Source organism: Amblyomma maculatum, chromosome 2 (assembly GCF_055883805.1).
Source record: "Amblyomma maculatum isolate TAMU_Amacu chromosome 2, ASM5588380v1, whole genome shotgun sequence".
Taxonomy (NCBI): Eukaryota; Metazoa; Arthropoda; class Arachnida; order Ixodida; family Ixodidae; genus Amblyomma; species Amblyomma maculatum.
The window spans coordinates 197,430,085-197,447,459 of record NC_139345.1 but is presented as its reverse complement, the minus strand read 5'-3'; the positions used below and the strand labels follow the sequence as shown (position 1 = coordinate 197,447,459).

The 17,375-nt window shown below is 44.0% G+C and overlaps 1 long non-coding RNA gene across 2 annotated transcripts; it reads left to right on the top strand.

Moving 5' to 3' along the window:
- The first annotated feature begins 3,094 nt into the window (after positions 1 to 3,094).
- LOC146200873 (uncharacterized) lies at positions 3,095 to 13,512 on the top strand. Of its 2 annotated transcripts, XR_014705278.1 has the most exons (5): positions 3,095 to 3,204; positions 4,359 to 4,495; positions 9,926 to 10,083; positions 10,998 to 11,152; positions 13,396 to 13,512. It is a non-coding gene; the product is annotated as an uncharacterized LOC146200873 (long non-coding RNA). The 2 variants fall into 2 exon arrangements; XR_014705279.1 differs by lacking the exon at positions 9,926 to 10,083.
- The last annotated feature ends 3,863 nt before the right edge of the window (positions 13,513 to 17,375 follow it).

Genomic DNA, 17,375 nt, shown 5'->3' with positions numbered 1-17,375 from the left:
ACACCTTATTGACTCTATCAATATTGTACGTACTTTTAATCTCTATGGAGATGTGTAAATACGAAGTTCATACACGGTTACTTTTGTGTATTTAGATCAGTTCATATAAAGTTAGTACATAGCAAGTTGTTAGGCGAATATTCTTCTCTGTATATACGCCTGTCAATATACAGCAGGCGCGTAACCAGGGCTATGTTTCGAGGTCAAAACACCTTCCTAAAGTTTTTGAACTCCTTTTTTTGGCCTTTTTTGCAATTTTTTTTTATCGATGCCGTATAACGCCCTCGACAATTATGTCTGGTTATACCACTCATACACAGCTATTGCAATATATTGAAGCAATTTGGCATGTCAGAAAAAATGTTCAGATCGAAAGTATATAGTCCCAATTAACTGACCGAGTGCATGCTGTTCATTGCACATCATATTTGAATTGCTTTTTTTATTTTTATTATGAGTAACATCTGTTAAAAAAAGAAATGAAAAAAGACAATTGATACGACCAATTTGCAAGAATCATTAATAAAAACGTATAAGTTTATATTTTGAAAAATTTAACTGGTTACAATTTCACTCTTTCTTCAGCGCGCATTTCTTCGTCAAGCGTCCACTCTTGTTGAGGACGCACTGAGTCCTGTTATCGAGCTCGCTCGCACCATTAAAGACTAAAGCATCACAAATGGAAGGTAAACGCGAACAGCACGGCGTCAGCTACCGCGCCGCCAACTTTACGATGCCGAATGTGCGCTGTGTGGTGTTGTGTTACTTCGCGCGATGCTCTCCAAGAGGCGCACGCCCTGGACGCTCGGATCCACATAGCCCAGAAGCTGTATGGACGGGACTTTAGCATTATTTGATGGTATACACACAACTATTGAGTATATGCACATGTTCAGTAAAATACCGAACGAGCCCCCCCCTTCCGCCCCCTTCCCTTTTCACGCGCCGAAATTACTGGAAAATGGAGAGTGCTTTTCCCTGACGAGGACAAAACTTTCACCAGAAAAAAAAATGAACTTCTCCTTTTTTTCTTTCATAACGACACGATTGGGATTAGAACTGTGCTCCCAGACGCCGTCGAGCCACCCCACTGTTCACGCTACGCCCCTGCCCACCACTTATGGAAACAAAACGGCGTCCGCGTCGCCGACATTTTCTAGCGCCGCGCTCAATATGTTAGCAATTGTCTTATTCACTTCTGCGCCACAGCTCCCGGCAAGGCAGCGGCCATACTGTTCCTGACCGCGCGCATCGTATGTTTCGCTCGCGGAGGTTATCCGAGACCACACAGCAGCCTTTGGGCATGTGCGTCAACCGAGCGAGTGCTCTACAGGTTCTACTTTTGTTTGTTATGTTTTTGCTGGAGGTGGTGTCTGGGTGAGGTGCGTGCAAAGGGCAAGGGTAGAAAAGGGAGGCGCGCTAATGGTAAGAAAAGAGAGCGGAAGAGGGAAGGCGCAGAGAAGGGGGCGGTGCGGGCGAACTAGCACACATAACAGCATAGAATGCGCCCGCAGAAACACGCATATTCGCTCTCTGCCTTCACATCGCGCTCATTCAGCCTGGTGAACTATATCACCGCGCAACCTGCGGTCCGCAGCACTGACCTTGCTCTGTGCATAAATTAAGCGCCCTTACGGCACAATTAACAGCAATTACCATGCAGAACCACGGAATATGAACCAGCTGTAGCTGAACATATTCATCCTTCCGTGTGTTGTGATCCATTAAAAACGTTATGCTAGTTCTAGCTGCAGCCACCCTCTCGAGAGGGTGGTTGCAAGGTGTCTCAAATCCAATGCGCGGGGAGGATGCAAGGAGGCGCTTGACCATCGGAGCGCGCGCCTTCGAACTGGAGGAGGGGGAGCGTCTAGCCGTCCTGCGAGCAAAGCACACAGCAGCACGCACGCACGCAAGCACGCATTCTTCACCCCCCCCCCCTCCCCCTTGAAGTGCGGAAGGTGTGAAAGGAGAAGCGGGCAGGCTTGCCAACGTAGACAGCATGGTATCAAACCTGTGACGGCTTGGAGCTGCCCTCGGCAAATCACAGAGCAGACGTTGCACGCTTTCTTCCTTTAGTTTATTTTTTTAAAGTTTGGTAGCTGCCGATCGAACCAAGGATCGGCAGCTAGGTAGCGCTGGCGATTTGACTGCTACGTTAACATTTACGCGCCCTTCAATCAATCAATCAATCAAATTATCACTCAATCAATCAACCTTATTTTCAAATCCGAGGACGGGGGAGGGGGGGGGGGGGGGGGGGGGGGGCTCCTCAGCGAGAGAGCAGTTGCACACTGCTTGAGAGTTTACATGGAACACATTACAGGCATAAACATTGCAGGCATTACAGAGATGAACAGCATCAAAAGTAAAAAAAAAAGGAAAATAGATATGTGTTTACCGAATAACAGTGCAATTTCATGATAATACCGCAGTGATGTCATCAATACAGCGAAAAGGATGGCTTCAAAGTTTCACAAAATATTCACGAAGCTGTCTCCGAGTAAAAGTAACCAAATTAGCAATCAGGTTTTCGTGTTTAATTAGCATAAATGGATAATGCTCTCAGTCTTGAGAGCTATATCTTTTCCGCCTGTAAATCTGCATGTGCAAATAACTTATGCGCAGGTACTCAATATGTGTGGCCCCGCATACGGTCAGAACTCAAGTTTTCATTACAATGAGGAAAGCAAACATACGATTCATGCAGCGCGCTGTGAAGAAGCGGGCTCGCCACTCCGAGTCTCTGCGTCGCCTCGAATACCAGCCACCCCACAAAACCACCGGAAGAAAAAGAACGAAAGCAAAAGATTGCGAACGCACAGAACCGGCGCTCGCTCGGCATTCCACGCTTCCCGCCTTTCGTCTGAGCAGCGCGGCGACCTCGGCGCGGCAGCGCGACTAAAAAAAAAACAAACAAAAAAAAAGCGAACTCCACGATCCACGCGTGAGCGGACGCCGAGACTACGGCTTGGCTACGGCACCCATGTGTCACGTGATTGCTCTCAGAATTCCTGCAAAAATAGAAGCATGCGTCACGTGATTGCGTCACGTGATCGTGCACCGAAAGAGGCATGCGTCACGTGATTGCGTCACGTGATCGTGCACCGAAGACCCAGACGACCTGCAAAAAAACTTCTCGGGGAGGCGGCGTTTGGCGACGTCGAGCACGGAAAAAAATACTTCTTTCTGCCAGAAATCTTCAATGTAAGTTGCCAAACGTTTGCATTCCTTTTTTATAAACCCTTTGCGCATACTCACGGAAAATTTTGTTTCTGAACTGAGCAGTTTTTAACTTACACGCGTTTACCCATTTTTTAATTTGCTGCACACAGCACGACCAATTTGCTAGGAAGATTTTTCATCGTTTAGCCTTTTTAGCACCTAGTTAAGTTCTAAAAAGTGATCCTCGATGGTCCGCGGCCTCTTTCCGATCATTTTGCAACAAAGTTCAGATAGTTAAGGCGTTTGTTTTTGCGGAGTTATTACCAATTATTCAAACGTAAACAACTGCTTTGCCTCGCAGCCATAACTGTCAGCTTCAAATATTGAGAGAGGCCTTGTACTGCGTGAAAGCGATGTAGACGCTATTTTTATCTTCCATCAGATGTGTGCGATCGCTCGCTACCTATCTTTTTTATTTATAGGGTTTCTTTGCTGAGCTATTTGCACATAGAGCCAGTAATTCGAGGTTGATAGGAATAGTCCATAAGCAACGACTTTTGCGCGTAAAATTATACGGTGTTTTAAGCTTTCCTTTCGAGTAGGCACAGATTGAGGGGGGGGGGGGGGGGAGGTTGATATATCGTTTTATTCATAACAATTCGCAGACTCCAACACAGTAATAGTTATATTTGTATCCTCAGTAGGTCAGTACGTATTGTTTATTTAAGTCCCAACGGTTTTCTTTTCTTTTTTTTTTTTTACGGAGGCGTGGCAAGTTATGTGAGTCAAACTAACAATTGGCTGTGAAGTAAGTGGTTAGAGCTTTCAAACTTAGTCTTCTGTTTTGTTTAATTTCTAAGAACCTTTAAGCTTCACAGAGAAACAGCATATCTTGAAAAGTGAATTTCAACTATGGAAGTTCTTCGTTTATTATGTTTGACATTGCTGACAAGGGTCAGAATTGAAACAGATGATAGGATCGAGTTTTTTGGTAACTTATGGCATGTGACCTAGAGCTGCTAGGAATTCATTTTCTGAGACAGCTTTTCTTTAGTAGTATAGGGAAAGTAATGATATGTTATGGATTTGCGAAGCATGGATTTAATGAAGTCTTTCTTTTACTGCGTTTACGGCTTGTTTGGCAATAATGCTTGCAGTCCAGCTGATGCAATTGCATTGTCAAACTGCTTTTGCAGCAGATTTTATCTGCCATCGAGGGAGTGCTGCCTGAATATGAAGCAGACAGCGTCATGAATCTGTTGAGGCAGTTTATTCTATCAGCCATGGATGCCCTGCCCTAAAGCATCCTTCCTGTAAAGGAGACATTAAAATGGTAGGTGTCACATACTGATGTTTTTTGCATTCATGTGTTTGCTTTATAACTGTAAAATTTTTACTGGTTCATGCTGATGTTTTTTGCATTCGTGTGTTTGCTTTATAACTGTAAAATTTTTACTGGTTCATGCTTTCTTGCATTTATTGTTTTCTTTTGAGAGTATAAAGGGCGGATGTCTAACAGGCTTCATTAAAGCAAAGCTTGAAACCAGCTCGGTGTTGTTATATGATTCTTGCTGTGTTTTTAGCGCAAGACTGACGTGTTGGTGAATCTTGCTCATAGTCTGCACTAAAGAAAATTTTTCGTGGCCTCTTCAGAGCTTTAAAACAGGAGATATACTTAGCTGTTTTATTGCAGTAGTACCTACTATTTCTAGTTGAGGCAAAATTGAGTAAACCTGTGTTTTTATAGCTCATTGATAATAGTTTCATAATATAGCTGACTGCACTGTGCATATGTGTGCATGTTCATGCTGACATTCAGTTACTGTTTATTTAGACTGCCTCAGCATATTTACACATACAGTGATGCTTCACTTGAACAAAGTTCAAGGGACCTTAGGAAAAAGTTTGTTGAAATGAAAGTTTATTGGACTGAAATAAATGCGTGGAAGATTGTTTCCATTACCTTCAAGAATTATTCACTTCAGTCGTTCAGTCGTGTCCGACTCTTCATGACCCTATGGACAATGTCACGCCACGCTTTCCGGTCTCTCACTATCTTCCTAACATCACATAACTTCATCTGCAGTACCTCGAGGATGCCATCTAACCATTGCGTTCGCTGCCTACCCCTTCTCCGGCGACCCTCAACCTTTCCCAACATCAGATCTTTCTCCAGCGACTCCTCTCTTCTCATCAGATGACCAAAGTAGCCGAGCTTTAACTTTAGAATTTGACCCTCCAATGAGCAGTCAGGGTTTATGGTCGATAATATCCACTGATCTGATCTTCTGGCAGTCTAAGGAACTCTCAAGAGTCTTCGCCAGCACCACAATTCAAACGCGTCAATTCTTCGGCGGTCAGCCTTTTTCACAGTCCAACTCTCGCATCCATACATCACAACTGGAAAGACCATAGCACGAGTTATACGGATCTTGGTTGGCAGACTAATGTCTCTGCTGTTTACTAGGCGGTCAAGGCTAACCATTGCTCTCTTTCCCAGAAGCAGGCGTCTCCTAATTTCATGGCTGCAGTCTCCTTCCGAGGTAATCTTAGAGCCCAAGAAGAGAAAATCTGTCACAGATTTTTAGGTCGTTCAAATCTTATCTGGACCTATTTATTTGTCATTGCGCTGATTTGCAAGTGAAGAATGCGTAACCTTTTGCAGCACTTTTGAAAGGACTACAGTGGTTTTGAACTCGATTACTGTGCAAGCTCCTGAGAATCTTGCCTATCACAACGGCCTGCTGAGGAGAAAAGGCTCATTTTCTCCAAGCAGATCATGGTTAACCAAAATGCACACATTCGCAATTCTTGGAGCTAAAGGGCCTAGTAGGGCTGAAGATCTGGCTTTGACTGGCTATGACTGTACAGCTAATTAAGCGTGCAAAGACAGCTATGGATTCATCTGGTCACAAGCTAGTTTAGTATAAACAGCGCGAACACGAAAACAAGGGACAAGAAACAAGAAAACCACAGTACATGCGCTGGCTCACAACTAAGCCTAAGCCGTTTACTCCAAGGCCCAGAAAAACAAACATGAAGAAAACGAAACAGTCACGTGAAAAAAAAACCTGGGTTCACCTGCTGCATAAAAATTACTTTAAAAAATCACTTAAAAAAGACACCTCTTTGCTTGAAAGAGCCAGAGACGTCTTGCTGACACACTTATTGTCCGTTGAAATAAAATACGCTTCCACTGTCTCTCTCGTTATCTTCTCTTTGTGGCGATATAAAATCTTAACACTGTCAAACTTGGGAGTGCACTTCTTCTTCTCCTTCTTCATTATTTCACATGACTGGCAATGGGATACCAGAAAAGTTTTGTCCTTTCCAATTTTCAAGTTGTTACAGTGTTCCTGTAGCCTCTTATTTATACACCGGTTTGTCCTATAAAACTGGCTCCACAAGAGAGTGGAAGCCTATACACAACACCTGTTTTGCATCCAACATAGAGGTTTTCAATGTTTCACCCCAGATTCTTGCTTCTTCTCTTCTCTTTGCCTTTGAACAGCCGGGCAGATCCTCTTCATCTTGAGCGGGGCGGTCAGTGCGACGTCCACATTATACCTCTTGCCTACATTTTTGAGGCCATGCGAAATCCTGTGCACATACGGTACAACGGCAACCTTCCTCTTCCTCTCACCCATGCTGGGCAACACCTGTTTTGCTGGATGCAAAACAGGTGTTGTGTATAGGCTTCCACTCTCTTGTGGAGCCAGTTATATAGGACAAACTGGACGGTGTATAAGTAAGAGACTACAGGAACACTGTAACAACTTGGAAATTGGAAAGGACAAAACGTTTATGGTATCCCATTGCCAGTCATGTGAAATAATGAAGAAGGAGAAGAAGTGCACTCCTAAGTTTGACAGTGTTAAGATTTTATATCGCCACAAAGAGAAGATAACGAGAGAGATAGTGGAAGCGTATTTTATTTCAACGGACAATAAGTGTGTCAGCAAGACGTCTCTGGCTCTTTCAAGCAAAGAGGTGTCTTTTTTAAGTGATTTTTTAAAGTAATTTTTATGCAGCAGGTGAACCCAGGGGTTTTTTTCACGTGACTGTTTCGTTTTCTTCATGTTTGTTTTTCTGGGCCTTGGAGTAAACGGCTTAGGCTTAGTTGTGAGCCAGAGCATGTACTGTGGTTTTCTTGTTTCTTGTCCCTTGTTTTCGTGTTCGCGCTGTTTATATTAATAATGAATAAGCACTAACTCGCCCAACAAAGTATCTTGGTAAGCTAGTTTAGACAGCCAATTCACTTTAAAGCTGAATAACGGCCATTTTTCTTCACGCGATAATGAAGAGTGCTTCCTAACATAAAAATATGCTACAAAGAGTGCGGACTGTGCTTTTTTAAGTGCTCAGCATGACTTTGAAGACACAGGATAGCACAGCAGAAAATGTTCGTTGAACTGAAATGAGCAATAACTGAAGTTTGTTAAAATGAAGTGTGTTTGCACAGTGTTCAATAGAGCTTCAGTGGGGGGATTTAATAAAGTTCGTACAACTGAATACATCGTCGAAGTGACGTTCGTTCAAGTGGTATTCTGTTTTTCTGTGACTGAATGAGAACATTTACTTTGCTCAAAGCAACATATACACAAATATTTACTTTCTTGCTCGTCACCAAGATTTGCAATTAACTTCCGAACTCATTTTATTCACAACCTAAATAAATGCATCGTTAACCCTAGAGCCAAATAGTTACTAGCAATAACAAAAGTAATATGTTGATATTTATCTGTTGGAGAACATTTTTTGTTTAAAGGCCCACTGTCCACCCTCCGGTCGAAAATATTTTCTTCCCCGGTGACTGTGAGACTTCGCCCCTAGAACGCAAGGCCGCAAAATGTTTTTGAAAAGAGTAACTAATAACGCAGTTACAGCCACCGCAATCACCCGATTCTGTCATGCCTCTCTCCTTCCATTCCCTCGCAAAGGTTTTTCACTCTCCTGCCCGAGGTCGTCTAGCCTCCGCAATACAAATTCCCCTCCCTCCTCGCGTTTGGCGGGAGGTGGGGCGTGGCTCTCCGCGAGCGCGAAAAAAAAAGAAACAGTCGAGGGAGCGCGCGCCGCTGGATTCAGCCTGGCCGTGGCGAGGGAAAAGCGCGCTGCGAGCGGTAGACACCCATCTTTCTCCCGTCAGTCAGCGAGACGGACCAATTGACGTCGTTCCCGGTACGTACGTCATTATCGTGGCCCGTTGGGCCAGCGCAGGGAGCGGTGAAGCTGGCTTCTCAAAGGAGAGCATGAGGGAGCTTTGAATTGTATTTTCGATGCTTTGTGGCGCGCGTGTCGCTGTAGAATTTTGCACAGACTATCTCCGGTACCTGATCGAAACACTGGGCTCCTTTTCTTAAAAGGGTCTTCCCTGGACAGTGGCCCTTTAATTGTTTTGTGTTTTTGAGTTCTGCAAACATGAGGGGGCTTGTTACAGAAGGGGTGGGCTGCAAGACGAAGAGAAGTATCAGTGTGGCGGCCCTTTTGTGTTTATCAAATAATAATGCATCCGAACATGTAAAACGAATGCCTTTACAGCCTGCTAAAAATCTTCTTTCTTAAATTGCATGTTTGGGTTCTGCCTGGATGAACAGATGGCAGAGAGAGATCTTTCTGCCATGGGATGTGAACTGTATTTTGTGCAGAAAGTCGGGGCCTGTCGAACATGTGTTTATAGATTGTTGTGACTAGGGTTTTTTGGGGGCAATATCCTACAGTGAACTTTGCTCAAAGATGTCCTTTTAAACCCCCATGGAATTTGGTTCTCAGGTGTGGAAAATTACAACAGTGTTCTGTAAGATATGATAAGGCTATTAAGCTTGCATAGCGCATGGAAGCGCTGAATGGCTGTTCGCCATGCTGATCTTTATTATCAGACCTATCCAAGAGTATAATGAGGGTTTTGTCCAACAGATGATGTTTTGAAAGCTCAGCCATGTGTACCTGTGTTTATCAATGTATTTGAAGAAGTGATCAGTTTAAATGCGATACTTAGAGGTATTGTATCAAAACTAGCTCTCGGCCAGCCTGTAGTGTTTGTGAAAAGGCAACAGTGACAAGAAGGGTGTTTTGCTAGAGCTTTTAAGGCTCTTAAATCTGTGCAGCTCTGCTTTAGTACATGCATTGTCTCCTGTACATGGCTAGTTAAATGATTTCTGTTCATTTTATTACAAAAAGTCATTCTAAATCTTTAGATAAGCTTGCTCACCTTTATTGTTTGTTTGCATTTTGTTCACGCATGCTATAGCTGGAAATGATGCAGTATTAGTTACAAGTAAATAAATAAAAGGAGCAGCAACTACATTTCCTTCGTCGGCACATTTTTAAGAGAAACATACATGTGCTCATTAGATTTTAGTGTTGTTTGCAACTGTGTTTGATAGTGAAAGATCTTCCTGTTATTGCATAGAAATCTTTCAGAAACTTCTGAAATAGTTTGATACCTGGTGGTGTGGAGGTTGACTTCCCAGACAGTAATGTATTCCTATAGTACCGTATGCATGCACAATAGATACACGTAACCCCTTGCATATATCACTGAATCTTCCACTCTAGAAGAAAATTTTGTGCACAAGCATTTTACTGCAGTTTGCCTCTGTGGAGCATTGTATTTCTAATTCTGTGCTGTTTTTATGCTGTTACTTAGCAACATATGAAGTATTCCTTGTTTCTGTTACTTGTGCATTTGACTTTTCCTTTTTTTTATTATTCAAAATAACTTTCTTCCAGCTGTTCTGACTAGTGTTCTCGTATGCATATGCAGTCCTCTTGATGCTTCATTGAGCCATGTCTGGAGACTCCCTGTTGCCGTGGTCTGTGCCGACAAGTAAAAACTAGGCAACCTGACTTCCGGGACAAGTAGCAGTGGGACCTAGCTGCATGGTTTCTTGAGCATCCATGTGGATTTCTTATAAAAGACAGGTATTTCTTCTATATTTGACTTTCATTTTGATCAAGACTTTACCTTGGTGACAAGCTCTTGAAGGAAAGGATGGACATGAATGGCACTTTCTTGATTTCTTACTCTCGGGAATACACTATTACGACTTGTTAACTGCATATGTAGCAAAAATTATGTGTGACTGCATATTCCAGCAGTAAGCTGCATGATTTTTTAAGGATGAAATAATTTAGCTCCTATTGTCGGTAGCCTACTATTGACGAGCCAAAGCAGGCAATACTAGGTACTAAAAGGTGATAATGCGGGGCCGGGTGGGTTTTAATGAGACACGCTCTCCACGTTTTAAGCCTTTGTACAGGGCTAGCATGTCTCCCTGATTGTGTCTGGGACACATGCAAGTCTTGTATCCTCAAAAGGACCTTGTCTAAATTTAAATAAAAGTAGCGCCAACCTATTTTGAGTACGACCAGCTCAGCAGTAAACCCAAAATTGAAGCAAAAAGGCATTCATGTCCTGTGCGATGTCAGTGCACGTTAAAGAGCCCCAGCTCGTCGAACGCTCTGAAGTCCTCCCCTACAGCATCTCTCATAGCCTGGGTTGCTTTGGGATGTTAAACCACATAAACCAAACCAGTCATTTTTTACCACCCCATCTGACTTGTCTTTCCACGTATCTCCAAAAGATAGTGCCTACATAAGACTTGCCACTATTCCCGAGATTACCTAGATTATTATGTATTTATGTATTTTATGATTATGTAATTTTCCTCAGTGGAGCATTGCGTTTCCAATTCTGGGCTTTTCATACTGTCACTCAGCAACCATATGAAATACTCCTCCTATGTTTCTTTTACTTGTGCATTTGACTTTTCCTTTATTATTCAAAAAATCTTCCTTCGTGCTGTTCTGACTAGTGTTCTCATATGCATATGCAGTCCTCTTGTTGCTTCATTCGACCATATCTGGAGACACCCTGTTGCCGTGGTCTGTGCCGACAAGTAACAAGGCAACCTGACTTCCGGGACAAGTAGCAGTGGGACATAGCAGCGTAGTTTCTTCAGCATCCATGTGGACTTCTTATAAAAGAAAGGTATTCTAAATTTTGCTTTCATATGTGATAAAGATTTTACCTTGGTGACAAGCTCTTGAAAGGAAAAGATGGGCATGAGTGGCACTTTCTTATTTTCTTACTGTCTGGGAATACACTATTGAGACTTGTTACCTGCATATGTAGCAAAAAGTATGTGTGACTGCATATTGTAGGGTAACTATAATATACTTCATCATTCCCTATTATTGCTCTTGTATTCACCTAGGTGCTTGGTGTAGCTGATCTCCTTCAGTAATTACTTAGGTGTGTGTGTTATCTGCTATGGCTAACATAGGCATCACTCAGGAAAAATGGGAGCAAACAGGCATAGTGGCATCACTTGCTGGTAGCATGCACCAAAATGTATGTATACGTACTGATATGTTGCCGCTCAACATGTGTAACTTGACTGAAGATAAAGCGCACGGGAAGACACACACAAGAGAAGAAGACACAGGACACGCGCTAACTCACATCTGGTTTATTTGCACAGTACATAACAATGCACAGTACATAACAATCACATAAAGACAGAGAAAAAATATAAGGAATATTACAAAACATGATCAAGGAATATCACAAAACCCGATCAAGAAAACTGATCTCTGCCTTCCAGAGCCGCACCGACGTATCGCTGACACACCTATCTCCCCTTTTCCCGATATGGAATGCCTCCAAAAGCTCACGCGCTGTCTTATCACGGCCTCTGCCCAGAATCCTAATGTCAGCCAGTCGCGGCTCGCACGCAGTGCAGTCCACGCAATGCGTTGCCAAATTTGTCCCTCCACTCCTTAAAGCCCGCAAATGATCCCCTGCTCTATCATTAATACAGCGCCCGGTCGGGCCAATGTAGGCCTTCCCACAGGTCAGTGGGATCTCGTATACGACCCCCATGCAGCAGTCGACAAACCGCTTAGAATGTTTTTTCTCACAACCGCTCGGTTTTCCAACACGCGAAATGCGTGATCAAAGCTCCGCCATCTTCTTCGGAGCGGAGAACACCACCGGCATGCCTTGTCTGTTCGCCACTTTCTTCATGTGGTGCGCAACCTTATGCATATACGGTACCACAACAGGTTTGGCCGTATTTCTCACCGGAGCAGTTTTCTTCCCAAAACCAAGCGAGCCATGTTTGGGAAGAAAACTGCTCCGGTGAGAAATACGGCCAAACTTGTTGTGGTACCGTATATGCTAAGGTTGCGCACCACGTGAAGAAAGTGGCGAACAGGCATGGCGTGCCGGTGGTGTTCTCCGCTCCGAAGAAGATGGCGGAGCTTTGCTCACGCATTTCGCGTGTTGGAAAATCGAGCGGTCGTGAGAAAAAACATTCTAAGCGGTTTGTCGACTGCTGCATGGAGGTCGTATATGAGATCCCGCTTACCTGTGGGAAGGCCTACATTGGCCAGACCGGGCGCTGTATTAATGATCGAGCAGGGGATCATTTGCGGGCTTTAATGAGTGGAGGGACAAATTTGGCAGCGCATTGCGCGAACTGCACTGCGTGCGAGCCGCGACTGGCTGACATTAAGATTCTGGGCAGAGGCCGTGATAAGACAGCGCGTGAGCTTTTGGAAGCATTCCATATCGGGGAAAAGGGGAGATAGGTGTGTCAGCGATACGTCGGTGCGGCTCTGGAAGGCAGAGATCAGTGTTCTTGATCGGGTTTTGTGATATTCCTTGATCATGTTTTGTAATCTGCCTTATATTTTTTCTCTGTCGTTATGTGATTGTTATGTACTGCGCATGACCCCTTTTCAGCATATATTTGCTGTTATTGCTGCAAATAAACCAGATATGAGTTAGCGCGTGTCCTGTGTCTTCTTCTCTTGTGTGTGTCTTCTCGTGCGCTTTATCTTCAGTCAAGTTACAATGCACCATCTAGCCCAACTTCAAGTTTTGTTCAACATGTGTATTTGCTTGATGTAGCAAATGGCAGAGGAGAGAGTTTATCTGATGACCAAGCATACTGGCGTGTAAATTTCACTCCTTTGTTTCCTGGGTCCCTATTGTGATAAACTAATGTCGAATGATATAGAGGATCAAAAGGAATACAACTAAACACAGCAATAGTCTCTATCTCCTGAGGGTGTTTTGCAGTATAGTTTGTACAGAAAGTGGTTGGAAACCTGTTAGCATATTTTGAGGAAAAAAGATGCATCTGAGTGAAGAGAGATGTGTGTGATGCTAGCACAAAGCGTGTGAAATTGGCAGAGAAATTTTGAGCATGTATATTTCTTTTCTAGGTGACACCATGATAAATTTGATATGGCCGCTACATCAAACACACAGTGTCGTTGCCATCGGAAACCAAGTGTTTCTGTGTCAAGGGTTTGTGCAATAAATGAAGGTATGAATTCGCATCTGTTTCTTTCACTACTCACTTTTCACGAAATATTACACGCATGTGAACAGTGAATAAAATACACATTATTATTGGACACTTGAAATATAGTTAGCATAACACAAGATATTGATACTTTGTATGAACACGATTCTTTAAAATAACGGTAGCCAATTATCGGAACATAGTCGTTACAGTGTCCATATACGCTATCAATAGGCTAATCATAGGAGGTATAAATACGTTCTATGTAAATACATTCTATTCAATCACGGTGGCCAATTGTCGGAAGGGAGGTCATACATAGATCATACGTGTTCTAAAGACTTTCTTTTGATGGTCGATAGCTTCTATGATCATATTGTCTAAAGACATCGCATAAAGTGATCATAGACATTTTTGTAAGGGCGGAATCATGCTTGTCGGTTACGAACTACGAATGCCCCATCACCTTGCCAGCGCTCGACTTAAAGTCGGCGCAGAACCAGGTGAATAAAGAATAGGTTATAAGCGCAACTTAGAACATTGGGGAAACAGACGCGAGTGGCTGGAACCATTCAAGACACATCTCGGCTCATCTTGCTCGACAATGAAAGTGATAAATCTGCTTCTCGGCCACACCGTGTAAATAAACAAGGAATCCCAAGGTCTTTCTGTACTGTTTATGAAAAATGATATCGCCGCACGCAGGCTTCTGCTAGGACGTACAAATCAAGTTTACAAATTCGTGGCATTACTCCCATCAAAAACGTCGCTTCGATGTTACAAAATAAGCAGGGAAGGCTGAACATAAACATTAAAAACTGATGCGTTAACGGGCCTTTAGCGCGTAAGCGACTTGACTATGTCAAAACATCGACAAGCTTTTAGGCAATGCGAAATCAGGTATACATGAGCAGTATGTGAAATTAGTAGAAGATATCTATGACGGCGGTAGAGCAGACATAGTTCTGTAGAACGAAAGTAATAATATCCCATAAAGAAAGGTGTCAGGCAAGAATACAAGATCTCCCCCGAGATATTAACAGCTAGCTTAGAGGAAGTAATCTAAAATTTGGAACAGAGAACTTAGAGGCAAGGGTTGATAGAGAATGTCTCAATAATCGGCGATTCGCTGATGAGATTACCTTATAAAGTAACTCAGGGGATAAATTGCAGAGAATGATTGATAACCTTGACACGAAAAGCAAAAAGGCCAGCCTAAAATACCTTACGCCGACGACTAAAGTAATTATAACAGCCCAGGAAAGGAACTGTAGTTTCCAATATTCGGCGAAGCACGGGAAGTGGTACGCGAATATGTGTACTTATTGAAGGTAGTAACCGCAGATCCATGCCATGAAAGAGAAATATCTAGGAGAATGAGATTGGGAAGGAGCGCATTTGGCAAGCACTCCTAGATTATGAGTGGCACGTTACTGATATCGGTCGAGAGAAAAGTATAGAAGTTTAATCCTATAACTACGCTGACTTATGGGGCTAAAGTGGGGGCTAAAAAAAGGTTTCTACTTAATTCAGGACTACTCAGAGAGCTGGAAAACGAAACATTTAGGTGTAACGTTAAACGACAAGAAGTGTGAAGACGGGCAGAGAAATAACTCCGGTTAATGACCTTATAGCCCAAATCAAGAATAAACAATGGGCATGGGCGTGACATTTAGTACAAAGAGAGGATAACGGATGTCCAAATGGGAAAGCATCGTATGCCAAGTAGAGGAAAGTGTACCAGGAGTCGGCAGAAATACAGGTGGGTGGATATGGTTAAGAAGTTCACAAGGGTAGTGGACGTAGCTAGCAGGGGAGAGGAGTATTTGAAAGGACGATGAGAGAGGCCTCCACCTTGCAGTGGGTATACTACGGTTGGTGATGATGACCGCATGTATAGGGATTCAGGCGAACAACATGTCTGATCTCTGTGCACGGACGGGGCCGCTTGGATGCTGACGTGCTGTCGAGGAATAATTCATAGTCCACTTGTCTGATGCGGCGAAGGACGAGGCATGAGCTGTAGTGTCGTCGTATGAGATTCTCACTCAGTCAGCGACGGCGAATCGGCATGCATACACATTTGGTCTCCCGGCTCGTAATCAGCGTCGCGTTGTCGTAAATAGCAGCGCTTGCTGTCGGTTTGTTCCCGGCCTTAATTCCGCATCCAGGCGAGTCGTCTCGCTCCCTCTGCACGTTGAATGTAGGCGGCGACGTCGAGGTTTTCTTTGAGACGTGCGGTAGCATTACGTCGAGCGCTGTTGTGCGTTCCCTGCTATGCATAAGTTGAAACGGGATCGACGTTCCTCGCCTGGACGGAGGTGCTATATGGGAATATGAAATAGTGTAGAATGGCGTCTTATGTCTTGCGCTCGACGTGGAAGTACATGGCGATCATACCCGGAAAACTTTTTTGAGGCGGTTCATAAGTCCCTTTATAAGGATGGTAAGCTGTTGCATGTCGGTGGCTTCTATGATGGTAGATAAGGATGGCTTGGGTCACCTCCTTCATAAAATCTGTTCCGTTGTCCGTGATGGGTAATTCTGGAGCACTGTGTGCTCAACAGTCCTGCTGGAGCCTGGGATGTTTTACGCAAACGCGAGACAAATTGCCGATGGAAAAAAGAGCAGGACTGGACCTATCCCTCGGCGTTACCCATCGTCTCAGGAAGGTGCACGGGAGTTTCGGCTTACAGGTGCCCTGTACAGCCGAGGACAAGGTCGGCACGATATGCGCCGCGGTCAGGAAGAACCTGCATCATTCAGTAGAAACGATAACAGATGAGTGCCGCGCAACAAGGGGGACTGCAGGGCGAAAGCCTCTTTCATATTCCTCCAATTATTCCGGTCCTCTGCTACCTGCATCCACGTGAACCATGGGCACTTCTTAAACTCATCCGCCCGACTAACTATCTGTCGCCTAAAGTAATTGTTACCAGAATGAGCACAATCTCACATTCCTATCAATCAAAAGATTAAACAACTTTTTGCAAAGAGTATCCCACTATCGATTATATCCATACCATCAACCAGGGAACATAATAATTCTGGGAATTATACCAGCCCTTATACATAGCATTCATTGATTACGAAAAAGTATTTTGCACAGAATAAACCTCGGCAGTCGTACAAGCATTGCGACGTCAGAATGTAGAGGAGCCGAACGTGACAGTACTGCAAGATATCTTTAGTCGGTTCACAGCAACCATACTTCTGCTTAAAGAAAAAAAAACAATCAACTAAAGAAATGTGTTAGGCAAGGAGTCACGATCACTACATTTCACAGCTCAGTTTGGGCAAGCCCCCGTGAAGTCCAAATGAGGCAACCTTAGCTAACCCGCTTTAGGTTCCACATCAACCGTAATGGCGCTCGCTGGCTGGAAGGCTGGCGTGCCCGCATTTTACCAAAATTGGTCCGTTGTGAGCAATTGGAAGGCACGTGCAACAGCAGGTGGGCTCTTGGTTGAAAAACAACACCCAAACAAATTGGGGCTGCGCACACAGATCCGCTGTAGGTTTCACACCGACCGTAATGGGGCTAGAAGACGGGCGTGCGCTCATGATACCAAAACCGGTCCCTTGTGGGGAACGTGAAGGCACGTGCAACAGCTATTAGTCTCTAGCTAGTTGAAAAAACACCCAGCCTTATTGGGGCTGCACACACAAAACCGCTGCAGGTCCCAGATTGGCCTTTGCGGGGATAGAAACTAGAGCTTCTGTATGTTCGTCACATTTGTTAAGAATGCTGACGCAACGTAAATGGGGGCTCTTGTCGCACGAAATAGTGCTAGCCCAAATGGGGCTGCCGAATTTATGCTGCTATGGGTCCTATATTGGCCGTAGTGGGGCTGAACGCACCTGCGTTTCCGAACACTATGGTGCAAGCATTCTTTCCAT